The sequence below is a fragment of the Fistularia commersonii genome, chromosome 13 (assembly GCF_037954325.1).
Source record: "Fistularia commersonii isolate RoL2024-O1a breed Wild chromosome 13, RoL_Fcom_v1.0, whole genome shotgun sequence".
NCBI classification, from domain to species: Eukaryota; Metazoa; Chordata; class Actinopteri; order Syngnathiformes; family Fistulariidae; genus Fistularia; species Fistularia commersonii.
This window is the reverse complement of record NC_141296.1, coordinates 11465001-11477968: the sequence shown is the minus strand read 5'-3', so window position 1 is coordinate 11477968 and position 12968 is coordinate 11465001. Positions and strand designations below refer to the sequence as shown.

At 38.1% G+C, this 12968-nt stretch overlaps 1 long non-coding RNA gene across 2 annotated transcripts in view; it reads right to left on the bottom strand.

Moving 5' to 3' along the window:
* Positions 1-9525: 9525 nt before the first annotated feature.
* The window catches only part of LOC147227909 (uncharacterized), a 7334-nt gene continuing 3891 nt past the window's right edge, over positions 9526-12968 (bottom strand). Inside the window, exons 3-4 of one of the 2 annotated variants that reach the window (XR_015107040.1) lie at positions 12668-12840; positions 9526-9622 (exon numbers count right to left, since the gene is read on the bottom strand). This is a non-coding gene — a long non-coding RNA (uncharacterized LOC147227909). Of the gene's footprint in view, positions 9623-12287; positions 12841-12968 lie in introns of those variants that run through there. The other variant, XR_015107039.1, reaches the window with a different exon arrangement.

Genomic DNA, 12968 nt, shown 5'->3' with positions numbered 1-12968 from the left:
CTCCCATAACCAAGCTTTGTGAGTAAGCACAATACAGTGGATTCAAAGTGTTTATTGTCATCTGTACAATCTGGAAATGTGTTTCCCTGTACAATGACGCTTTTATTTTGCTGTCCACAGTGAAGCCAGATATGCAGCAAAAAGAAAAATAAATAAATAAATAAATAATTATTGCAATGAGATCACATGGTGAACTATACCTGAAATGTACACTATCATATGTGTATGTTTATTACCTGTCCAGGTAACACCATTATCTTTATGAGACATCAGTGGAACGTGGATAGATATCTGTCAATTTTTTGGCAGTATTGTTCTTTTTCTGTATTTCTGCAAGACAGCTGAGACAGATGGCTTGTGGCTTTTTTGAAAGGACTTCCTTGTATAGTAATTTGTCGAAAACAGACTAGGAGTGTGCTTGGTAGTTTGATTTGTATTTGCGCACTATCTTCATTCATGGCTAGAATTTTTACCAAATTGTCCAACCTGTTTTCCTAAGTGTCTCTGGAAGGATTTTCCTCTGCTGCAAATTCCCTCTTCTGATTGTTGTGCAGCTCCTCTGTAAATTCAGCAGGTGTTGACACGCTATTGTAATGAGATCTCATCAATTTACCAAGGTGGTAAAAATGGAAATAAAATCCACGTTAAAAGTCAGATAATTAAATATACATAAAGATATCCATCCATTTTCCCCCGCTTATCCAGAGTCGGGTCACGGGGGCAGCAGCTGGAGCAGTGAGGCCCAGACCCCCCCTCTTCCTTGCCACATGGTCCAGCTCCTCTGGGGGGACCCCAAGGCGTTCCCAGGCCAGCCTAGAGAAAAAGTCTCCTCAGCGTGTCCTGGGTCTGCTAAAATCTGAAAATTAGAGCAAAAAAAAAGTTTGAGAAATTACTCAAAATTTTGCAAGAATATAACCCTGTGTCAGACTGGCATTTAGGTTTGGATGTACAGTATCAGCATCACACCTAATGTCAGCTTACTGATTTGCTGATTCCAGTATAACACCAGTCTGAAAGCAGAATAAAGAGGTTAATGTGGTCAGCCACTACATGAACATCAATAGAAGAGTTTTTTGGTTTTATTTTTAATTTTCATTCATTTATTCATTATTTGAAGCAGAGACTATTTCCAATTTTTGGCAAAGGATAGTAATGGAAGGTTTATTCTGTTACTTTAAAGGATACGTTTATCCTCTATGTCATAGAGGATAAACGTGTCCTTTAAAGAGTCAATGTGGATGAAACCCAGCAGACGATTCCAAAATTGTCATGTCGTGACTTTACCTTGACTATAGTGGCATTTAAATTCCCCTCAAACACAAACAATGTTATATTTCAATATGATCAATGAATGTCAAATATAGACTATTTTCTTCCATGGGGGAATTCGTAACAGCACATGGCTATGGGGTAATTTTGCATACTGAGTTTATGGTATTTTCCATACTATTAACACATACTTTGAGTGCAACTGGCTGCTCCCAGTCCCTTTTCTTGAGTGCAGAGCTACTGTACATTTATGGATGCTAGGTGCAATGAGGATTGATCCTGAATGACAAATCCACTCTTGTTTCCATAAAAAAAATATCTGTTCCACCTGCACTGTCTTGCATCTTTAACAATTGATCTCCCTTGTTACCTAATTACACTCCAAAAGAGTAGAAGGAATTCAGTGATGGCACCATTTGTTTGTAACGGTCTCTGGAGTGTAATGTTGTTGCTGTCCTGAAAGGTGTGACCTCTCACCTGTCTGTCGAAACACATAATCCTGAAGTCTCCCCATGGAACATCTGGATGGACAGCAAGCCATTGGATGGGATTTTCATCATCCTACTTCACTTTAAACACATCAAATAAATCTCTAGTGTTGGAATTTTGGGCTATGTTGGTGTGTGTGTGCATGGCTGTGCTTACCTAAGAATCTGTTGTGTTGTGAGATTGTGTATCTGACTATTCTCTGGGGAAATGTTCAGCATCTGGAGCATGGGTCAGTGGAGGTGGGCAAAATAGGGATGTTGTCATCTTTTGTACTCAGTGAGGTCATTCCGGTGGATACGGAGAAAAGGAGTAGAAATGTACATATGTGTGTTGGAACATCCAGTCTCGATCTTTCTTCTCCCAATCAGTAAATGCAGTCAACGAGTAGATCAGGACTGGAAACATTTATATTGAATATTTCTGTAATTCCACATGGTAGATTTCTGTGTATATGTATTCATTATTTTGTAATGCTGGGACTTAATGTCATTCACATAAGTGATGAATTTTATTTTCTCAAGGTTGAGTGATGGCCAGTTATTCTCACGTTTCTGCAATGTGTTTGACTTTGTTTGTACTTGTCGGTGCGAATCCATACAGTTTTCTTGTAAGCCCAGGGAAAATATGATAATCAAGAAGATTTGTGCTTCTAACCCTTCTAAGGGAGGACAAAAGAGAAGATTTGTCCATTTATGTGTTTAAGTAAAAGAGGGATTAAAATACTCCCTCACTAAATCTGTGTAAATCTGTATCTGTGTAATTTTTCCAACAGTCTGTGTAAATAATCCACATTTCTCCAAAATATATGGTCCTATTTCTTAAGAGCCATATCTAAGCATTCATTGAAAACTTATAATAAAATTATAAATTTTCAAAGAAACATTGCCTGAGTTGTGAGGCATTTTCATTTATTACTTATATTTATTACTCAATGTAAATCATTATAGCATATTTAAAAACCCAAGTCTAAACCTATTTGTATGTGTCAATGATGTAACTTATTGACAACAATAGTATCTTGCTGTACAATGTGAGACCTGATAAGGAAGATACATTATCTAAAGATGGGCAGCAGGCTAGTGAGAGGATTAAGTTGCTTTTAAAGCAACATGAATTTGGACCACATGCTTCATGAGAAGCAAGGTGGCCTGGGTGGTAAGAGAAGCATCTTGGAAAGTTTGTGGTTTAATTCCCGAGTCTCTTCTAATCCGTTGAATTGTTGTTAAGACACTAGACCCCTAAAATTTCCCCCAAGCACTGCTCTCTGGGTGCCCAGTACTCATGATTCATCCATGATGGGATAAATGCAGAGGATTAATCCCTATACAGATACATATCATTTAGCATCAAGTGTGTGTGTGTGTGTGTGGGGGGGGGGCTTGTCATTAGACTTTTCAAAGTAAGACTTTGGGTTTAACATGGGTGTCCAGACTATATTTTCTGGAATGTAACTTTTTGAATGAGATTTTTAATTGCTTATTATTTAAATATTTACCTAACAGGTTGGTGCAAAACTTGGATTCAGTTTCAAAATTAGTGATTCTGAGATCTCCTTATCTGTAGAGTGTTTCCAAAGTTTTGCACAAACACACCCAGTACCACTTTTAGTGCTGTCTGTATTACATTGTTCACTGTAACTTCTTCCATCCACATCTTCATCAAACTCTCAGATTTACTTTGTGCTGAAAATGACCTGTGTGGAATTCGTAAACATTGTAAAATCCCCGTAGACAGAATTATGGTATTTTGGAGTGTCATGCATGAAGCAAACCCAATACTGAACTGGCAGGAAAAGACAGCTGCTCATGCAGCCATGAATGAATATCGTGTTTGATTTGTTCCAGTGGTGAAGCAAGAGACATTCACATCACAGATAAAAGATTTATCCTTTTTTTTCTTTCTTTTTTTTTCTTTTTCTCTTTGCTTGTAGTGACTCAGGTCAGTTTTCATTCCAGACAGTGTGAACAGACTAAACCACATGGAACTTGAGCCTTCAGATTTGAAACGGATCACTTCTACATGCTGTACTGAACCTTTGTATTACTTATTTATTTGTTGGTGCGATCGGTGGCACAGTTTCTGGAAATTCTGCCCATCAGCAAGAAACTTCCTACTTTGATTTTGACTTATGCCTTTTTGTGTGGAGTTAGCATGTTCTCATGTCCCTGCACTGCTTTTCCCTGGCTTCTCCGGTTTCCCCCCACGGTCCAAAAACGTCCGCAAGATGAAGTGAAGACTTTAAAGTGTGCACAGTTGTGAGTGATAGAGTGTGCAAGAGAAAGAGTGTAGAAAATGTGGAAGGTCTATTCATCCATTGTCTACAACTTATCCTATTCAGGGTTGCGTGAGATGCTGGATGGATCCAATGGGGCGAGAGGTGGGGTAACCCCCCGAACTGGTCGCTGGTCAATCGCGGGGCCACATGTACAGATAGACAGCCGTTCACGCTCTCATTTGCACAGCTGGGCAATTTTCCCCAATTTATCACATTAGCCTGCTGCGTGTTTTTGGATAACCATTGCACCACCATGCCACCCTATGTCGAAAGTCTTTTGAAGTTCTTTAAAATTAGTTTCAATTTATCTCAAAATAGTTTTGATGTCTTTTTAAATATCTTATGATATGATTTGCAAGCAACTTAAACTATTTTTTTTAGGTACGTCTTCATTTGCTGGTACTTTCGATCTGCTTTTGTGTGATCCAATTAATATTGGATCTCAGCGTCCTTTCTACTTTAGACCACACGTTCCTTGAAAATGCGATGTTTTTCACTTTCCAGGTGCATAATGTAATTTAAAAACAAAATAAACATGAAACGGCATGATTTCTGTCATCATTTTAACATCAAGGAAACTCTACAGTGAGGTAACAAATATGACTTTCCAGACGGTTTCATGAAATGGTGCATGGCGTTTTGATGATGCCTCACACTCCTATTCAAAAAACTACACATTGCCTTAGTACTTTTTATACCTGTGTAATACTTTGAAAAAAGTTGAAAACATCAGTTTTACAGGAAATTGTTGCGCGTTCATGTGCTCTGTGAATGTAATAATGTGCAGTGAATACAACATTGTGAATAAGTGACAATGAAATAAATAACTAAATACACATATTTCAAAAATATTGGAAATATCAGCTTTCATTCACATGAATAATTAAAATTTAAAAATTTTCACATATTGCCTTTTCAGGTCATTTCTCCAAGATTGTGCTCTACTATCCAAAAATAAAGAAATAATAATGTTTATTTATCTTCTCTAAATAGCCTGTATAAAAAATGAAATAAAAAACTTCATTTTGAATAAAGATAGCTGAGCATTTGGAAAATGATCCATCACATGCAATTCAATTTTTGAGGGGAGTACTCTATATTTACGACACTTGTTTTGTGAGTGCTTATGAATCTTGTGTTGTGAAATATAGCAAGAATTGAATAGACAAGCTCTAGTGTTATTAGAAAGTGCGAAACAAGACCGTGTTGGTCTCATACATGCTCACACTCCGCATTAACTCAGCTCTCGATTATAATCACAAATACACACACACACACACAGACACAAACACACAGTTCAAATAAATATACATCATTTAAAAACTAAATGTGTACACAAAGAATCAAAGTACATAGGTAAGACATAGTCAAATAATAGTCCAAATTTCACATGTTTATGTAGAATATTGCACATTGGAGTGGCAGTATCATTTGCATAGATACTGTATGCTTGTGTGCGTGCGTGTATATACGTACAAAGCTAAGACAGGAAAATATTGTCCAGCTTCCTCATGTCATGTTTTGAATTTTGCACGTAGCAATGATTCTTGCATGTATAGAGGTAGAATATTGCACATGAGGGTGGCAGAATATTTACATATGTAAGGGAGGAATATTGCAAATGATGAGTGGCTGCAAAAAGTGCTGTAAGTGTAGAGGTAATAGTTTCTGTCATGGGAATAAAAGCATTTGAACTTGGTGGAATAATCAGCAGTTTATTAACCAACTTTCTGCCATCTAGTGGTCTCGGCCAGACCTACAGCACAGCAAATAAATATTGCGGATCCATTTCTCACCCAAGCAAATTGGATTCATAATGTATGACTTATACTGGACACCTTTTCTATCATATCTAAAGCTTTCTATATGGCTGATCTATTCTGGGATGTCTTCCAATCCTCAGCGTGACATTGACTGCACGATGGGGAATTGCTGATATGATGTATGAGCGGTAAAGGCGACAATATTGTTTTAAGCAAAAGGGCCACAGCTGCTGTCACAGAGTTGTGGTGTGGAAAGTGGAAATCTGACCTATTGGTTTAGAGCAGATAAAACACATTCCCCTGACCTTTCTTCTTCATTACCTTCCATGATGCCTCATAAATTGACGAGAGCAAAGGCAGTGTCATGTCAAAGACAAGTGCCAGATTTTTCCTGCTTATTTCCTTTCCTTTCATATTAAAAGACAAACTCGACAGCTACATTTTGGTGAGTGTATTTGTGACTGTGGAGTCCAACCCAATATCAATTAAATCAACGCAGTATCCCAAAATATGCAAGATTGCATCTTGGATTTTGACGCACAATTTTAAACTTTGTGTTAATACTTACACAGATCACCTCGAGTGTCAAGAATGGCACCTTCAAATAAAATGCATTATTATTATTATCATTATTATTATACATGTGTTATTGTGAGAAAATATTCTACTTTAATCTATCTAATTATATTTGGCGCCCTCTGCTGGTTAGTTTATTCCAACGAAATCCCAATGAACTATAACCTTGAATAACCAATCAAATCCTTATCATAAATGCCTCTAGTAGTAATTAGATACCAAGTAATCTGCAGCCTATTTTAGATGATATGTCTATTTAAGCTATTTTCTATTTGTTCGTTATTAAATAGCTATGCAAAAAAGGATCACATCGAGATGCCAGTGCAGTCGTACAGGACCACCAATTTTGCAGATGGTATGTCAGAGAAGCCATTAAGCAGCGATGAACATCCCCTTGCGCTATATTGACATCAACAACGAAGGAGAACCTTCATGTCTTAAACCCACTGAAATTCAATCTTAGCCTACAAAACGTCTCCCACAGAGAACCATAAATCTCCGGCTGTAATCTACGAGATGATGCTGGTGTGTGTGTGTTTATGTGTGTGTGTGTGTGTGAGAGAGAGAGAGAGAGAGAGACTTCCGTTCCATTAATTACAGTCTATGGTGACTCCCTGCCGCAGGGATTTACTAGCTGTGTGCACCAGCCCCCCCTACGGAGGCCAGTAATGAAGGGGAGGTGTGGCGGCGGGAGGCACAGGCGGCTGCAGGTCGCTTTCCGCTTGGGTCTACATGGAAGACGGTGAACGTCGTCGGCGTGACTGTCTTTACCAGAGATTGAAACTGTCAGGGGCACGCAGAGGATGCTCCCCAGTGTCATGCACTTGTTCCTTGAACCCAATTGTGGGATTGAGCCGCGTATCCACTGGATAACGGTCCGAGAGCTCCGTGGCGGCTGTGGGAAAAAGATAGTTGGTTCTCTCGGGCGCCAGATCAACATAGATTGCCCTTCGGGAGGGCGCCACCCCGCGCGGTACAGCCAGGCACTGGCCTCCAGGCCGATCCAGCTAACAAACAAGTACGCCTTCAGCCACAAAGAATACTCCACGATAACATGTGATCAGTAGAAAAATAATCCTTTTCAAATGACACCCATTCACAGTTATTTTAAAAATCCAGAATATATGACATTAGACATCAGGCAGTCTTTATTTGCCTCGTTAGACTGCTTTTCCATTGTTGTGTCCGGCCAGTATTGAAAGAAGTTTTCCAACTGTATTTGCCAAGATCAGCCTTTCACAGATATATCGATCACCATAACAAATGTTTCAAATGAGATATTTATTATTATGTACAATACTTAATCTTTTAAATCTGCACTATCTGCAGGCACTCAGGTGGATATTTTCAGTCAAAATACTGGCAGTTTGATCTTTTGTCATCAACTCATTGGCCGTTGCAGACTTTTGGAAAGATCATGTTGAAATTGTTTTTCTTTTGAATATTGGAATCAAGAAAACTTACCTGGTCAGTATAAACACCTAATATTTTGGCAAAATACTTTTAATACATGTCCTTTGTGATGCTATATCAGTATCAGACCTTTTACTCCTGTATATTATATCCGTTTCATAAAATCACCCTCTAGAAATGTTACAAATTGTGTTTACAGGCCTGTGTCCTTAAGTAGATTATTGTTTTTGTTATAACATTATCCCACATGTTGAGCTTGAATGTACAATAGACCCCTAAGACGAAAAAAACACATGGACTGGAAAAAGATTTTTTATCCTAGATTGCACGTTGCTGGCTAAAAAGATGTGGAGCACAAAACTCTACAATGGTCCTTTGGTCCGGGCACATAAGCTCAGCTATGAAAAACAAGATGTGATGGCAGATAATAATGCTGCAACGTTTATGCTTTGGTATCAGACTGACAGTGAGATTCAATGTGTCCCTCGTCGCACTGTACGTTATTTAACCTTAAACGTTCTGCAGAGACAAGCTTGAACATCTAATGAGAGCAATATGAGGAAAAAAAAAACTCTTTCATATGGAGACAGATATAGATACTTTATGTGTCTACAAAAATCCTGTTCTAGTTTACTTTCTTCAAGTGTCAACACAGGTTGAATATGCACAGGAGAGTCTTGTTCAACCATGTTGCACAATGACAGCCATTCACACATCCCTAGTTTGTATATATACTAAATCATTTGAAAATATAGCATGCATTACCTCCAGCACATGACTGCTTAGAGCAGCAGATGTCAAAGTTTTCAAAAAATTAATAAAGAACAAGGGCAAAGTTCAAGTAATGTTTAAGGAAGACAAAGATTCTAGCAATTCCTGTCTCCTCTGGGTCTCTGTGGACATGAGGATCCTGTGAAGATCACGCAGAAAGAGCAGATCTTAGGAAGATCAATACTCCTTAGTGGATTTCCTACATCAGCCACACTGAAATCCTACCATCTGTGACATATAGGTTGAGTGTATAAATCACTGGTGGGCAGGATCCAATACAATGAGTTGCACCGCGCACCGTCTGTTTGGGTTGGCGATGCTGTAGGTTTGGATGATAGGAGGCACCAGGTGGAGCAGGTGGAATATTCACATTCTGTCATAAGTCCATCAGCAAATGTAGCAGGCACACCTGCTCATTTTATAGGTCAAGTTCAGTTTATAAGCTTTTTTGACTTCTCAGCTACTTCTGTTCTCATCGTCCATGTTCTTTAGTTGAGAAACTAAAAGAATGCGTAACTCTTTTGTAGATTTATTGTTAAATGATGAAACTGGTTACACTATTATGACTGTTTGAGCTGTTAAAGATGTTTTCTGGTTTGTTTTTTTGTTTGTTCCCCCTGCGATAACATCTTCCACTTAATAATTTTTCAATTATTATGTGTTAATCTTGAAATTTGGAAAAAAATTGCAATGTGTTTAAATTAAGACTCATTGTTTTTCCCCAAACAAATTTTATTATCATCATTGGCCACTGTTATTTGGAATATAATGTAATATACTTATGGGGCGGCACGGTAGTTAGTGCTGGACACTGGTTCGATTCCACCAAGGGGGTCCTTTCTCGGGTTTGCTTGTTCTCCTCATGTCTGCATGGGTTCCCTCTGGGTTCTCCGGTTTCCTCCAACATTCCAAACACATACAGCAAGTTAATTAGAGAAAAAAATTGGGAATATTGCCCTGAATGGATGAGTGAGTCAATGTCGTCTATCTTTGTATGTGGCCCTGCGGTTGACTGGCACCTCTCGCCCAATGACAGCTGCAATAGGCTCCAGCATCCCCAGTGACCCTGAGAGCAGGATAAGCGGTAGAAGATGGATGTAATATACATATATACATATGACACAGCTGTCTACTGGAACATGGCACACATGCAGCAGGGTAGGATATGGTAAACATGGATAACAGCAAAACAGATCGCCGCTTAGGTCTCCAATATCTGCAAAAGTAAGCGATTGTTGCAATTGCAGATCAATGTGGCAGGATGAGCTCGTGTTTGGCACAAAGATGCTGCAAGCCGGACAGCTGGGATGACAGGTCAGCAAGGGGATGTAATCTTCTGCATTGATCAAGCCCCTGATATCAAAGACACCCTGAACACAAAGGCAGATAAACCTTAGACAAAATAATAATAATAATAATAATAACAATAATAATGATAATTAATGGTAATTGTTACTAATAATTTTAAAGCACTTTTCATCGAGGTGCGACCGTTCAGATTGAATATGTGTTACACAGATTACAGAGAAACAAAGTTGGGGGACTTGAACTGATATAATGGACACATAAATGAGTGTATGTGTGGCTTGATAAAAACCCAACCTGTACAAACCTGTTGCTTAGATGAAAAACAGAAAGCCCAGGTAAAATGGAACTTGCAATAGCTGACTTCAATAAGACAAATATTTTTACTCCGTGTAAACCAACTATAACCAACACACCAAACTGGTTTACAGCACTAGTTTGGCAAAAACTAGTTCTTAACACCAGTTAGGCGTAAGAGAAGCAAGGCCTCTTTTGAAGTGACTGTGCTTAATTCTGTTCTGCAGTGCGATCAGCAGTATTCAGTCTTTTAAGAAAAATTGACAGAAAGTGCTGCAGAGTCTAATTACTCAGGGTGTCAAAAGCGTAGAGTTCTGGGAAACAGAAACTGGTATTGATAGGCGAGTTCAGATATTTTTCTCGAGTTTGCACACTGACTCAATGTAACACAAGGACACTGGGTTTACGAAGGTATTTAATGTGTTTCTAAGACACTGCTTGCATGTCCACATTTTTTACTTTTGCCTTTGGTTGTATTGTAAGATAATGACTGTGTCGGTGAGAACCTCACAGTACCAACATGAACAGTGTTTGACATCAATAGAGTATGCAAGGAGCTGAGCAATTGGAGGTGTAGTTTAAGTCATAAAACATGTGGTGGACATAAACTGAAATAATGAAGCAAAATGAGTAATGCTATGACTTAATTATTTTTTTCTTGTGATTTTATCTCATTGGTGGCAACAGTGCAAACTTGTGTCTTATGAATTAAATGTCGTGCTTCTTCATTAATTATTCATACTGTGCTCAAATGTAGGTCATGTGTATTGATGTTTGTTCATGAAGACTCAATGTGCATTTCTTAATCATATGTTTTATTGTCAACGGTTGATAATGAGTCTGTATATTAACGTCGAATAGGTTTTTCAAGTCAGATCCATGCAAGTGCGTGTGTAATGGTAAAAAAACAATTTTACAGAGCTATCTTTACACATGTTCTAAAATATGCTGAAATGTAATATATCAGTCATATTGGGGAAAAAATAATCAATACAATGCAATTATCAAAGTCTCTCCCTTAAAAAAAAGGAGGCATTTGAACAAGTTGATACTATTTTAAATCGCAGATATTTAAAGTCAATTGTCAGTGTTTTTGCTTCATAGTCCTCAAATTCACGTCACACTTGTTTGCTGAATACTGTTTGTGTTGAAAATATGTGTGATGTAGCATTTATTGACTTGCTTCTCAAAGAAAACACAGAGACAGTTTCTACTTGAATCATGACTATAAAAACAGTCCAAGGGTGTGAAACTCATTCATCATTTTTCAGTGGGGCTCATTCAGCTGTAACAACAGGAGATAAAACCTGTTTTGTCACTTTAGATTTCCTTCACATGAGTCATAAAGTGACCCGAAACATTTCAATAAAATCTCATCCCATCAGTGCACTTTTTTCCACATCCCTCCCCAAATATGGAGGATAGTGGGGAAGACGACACCAGCATGCCAGCGTGCATGGCACCAGCTTCTCTGGTGTCCCGTCTTGTGTGTCACTGCTTGTAGAAGATTAAAATGATGACAGACAAAATGCAAATTTTCAAGCTTCAAAAGGAGAGTTCAGAAATCTATAGGTGACACAAACAGTTTTTTTTTTTAACAGAGGATTTTTTTTCCTTTTGCTGAGATTCTGCCTCAAACTAAAGTTACACACACACACACGCAGTGTAAATTTAGTGCGTGTGTGTATATAATATATATATGTAATCTCATGAGAACATGTTTGGAAACTCTTTGAGACAAAAATACCAGAAGTGAGGCATTCAGAGGGCTTTTCTCTCCATCTTTTCAGCATTTCAAGTCATAGATTTGATAGACAATATTCATGCACTGTGATTATCGTTGTTACTGTCAAAAATGCTGCATAAGTCATTTGGCAGTGAACTTTTTCATTTGTAAATATAAAATGTGCCACATTTTTATGCACTCTGTAGCATTTGTTAGGGATGTGTTGTCATTCATAACATACCATGTGTTGACACCCCTTTTTCAACGCTTGAATGTAAACCTGTGCAACATGAATATATGGTGGCATGATAGAGGGATCTCCATCAATCAGGACACTGGGATCATTGTGATTACGGCACAGCATCCTAAAATAAGTATTTCATTATCAGCACAGGTTTTTAAAAAATGATTTATTTCAGCTGAAGTACATATCAAATTAGAAATTAAAAAAAAAAAAAGAAACCAAAAACATAATGAGACATTCAAATCACACATGTTATAGAATATTGGCCACTACTCTAACAGGATCTGTTGCAAAGAATACCGCTGAACTTGTGACCACATTGTTTTTACACTGATTGTTATGCTTTGCCTTGGCTATTTACTGTCCTCATGTGAGGAATCAAGGTCAAAATAGACTAAATAGAAGTTATACTACCCCATTTTGACAGGATATCAGTATGAAGAGGTGAGCTATTTTGTGAATTGCATCAAATACTGCCTTTAAACCATCAACATGTCCTTAATATCATGAGAAACACAAATTCAGTCATGTGTCCAAACCTTTTTTAGTGAGGGGGAAAAGAGTATCTGCAAGGAGTTTTTGATTGTTCAGTAGGCTGTTGTGTAAATGGCAAAATTATTTCCTCTTCTTCATCCTTCATTTCATGTTGACTTCATCAGGGTCCAGCTTGTTACCGTGAAAGGTGGTGGTTCTCTCCATAAAACTGTGCAACCTGTGAGTCAGATCGATACATAGACTGCATCATGGATTCTCATAGGGATAGGGAAATTACTTGGAAGGGAATTCCCCTTTTGCACAAAATTCCTTGTATTGAAGTGCTCCCATTAAATAAGAATGTTG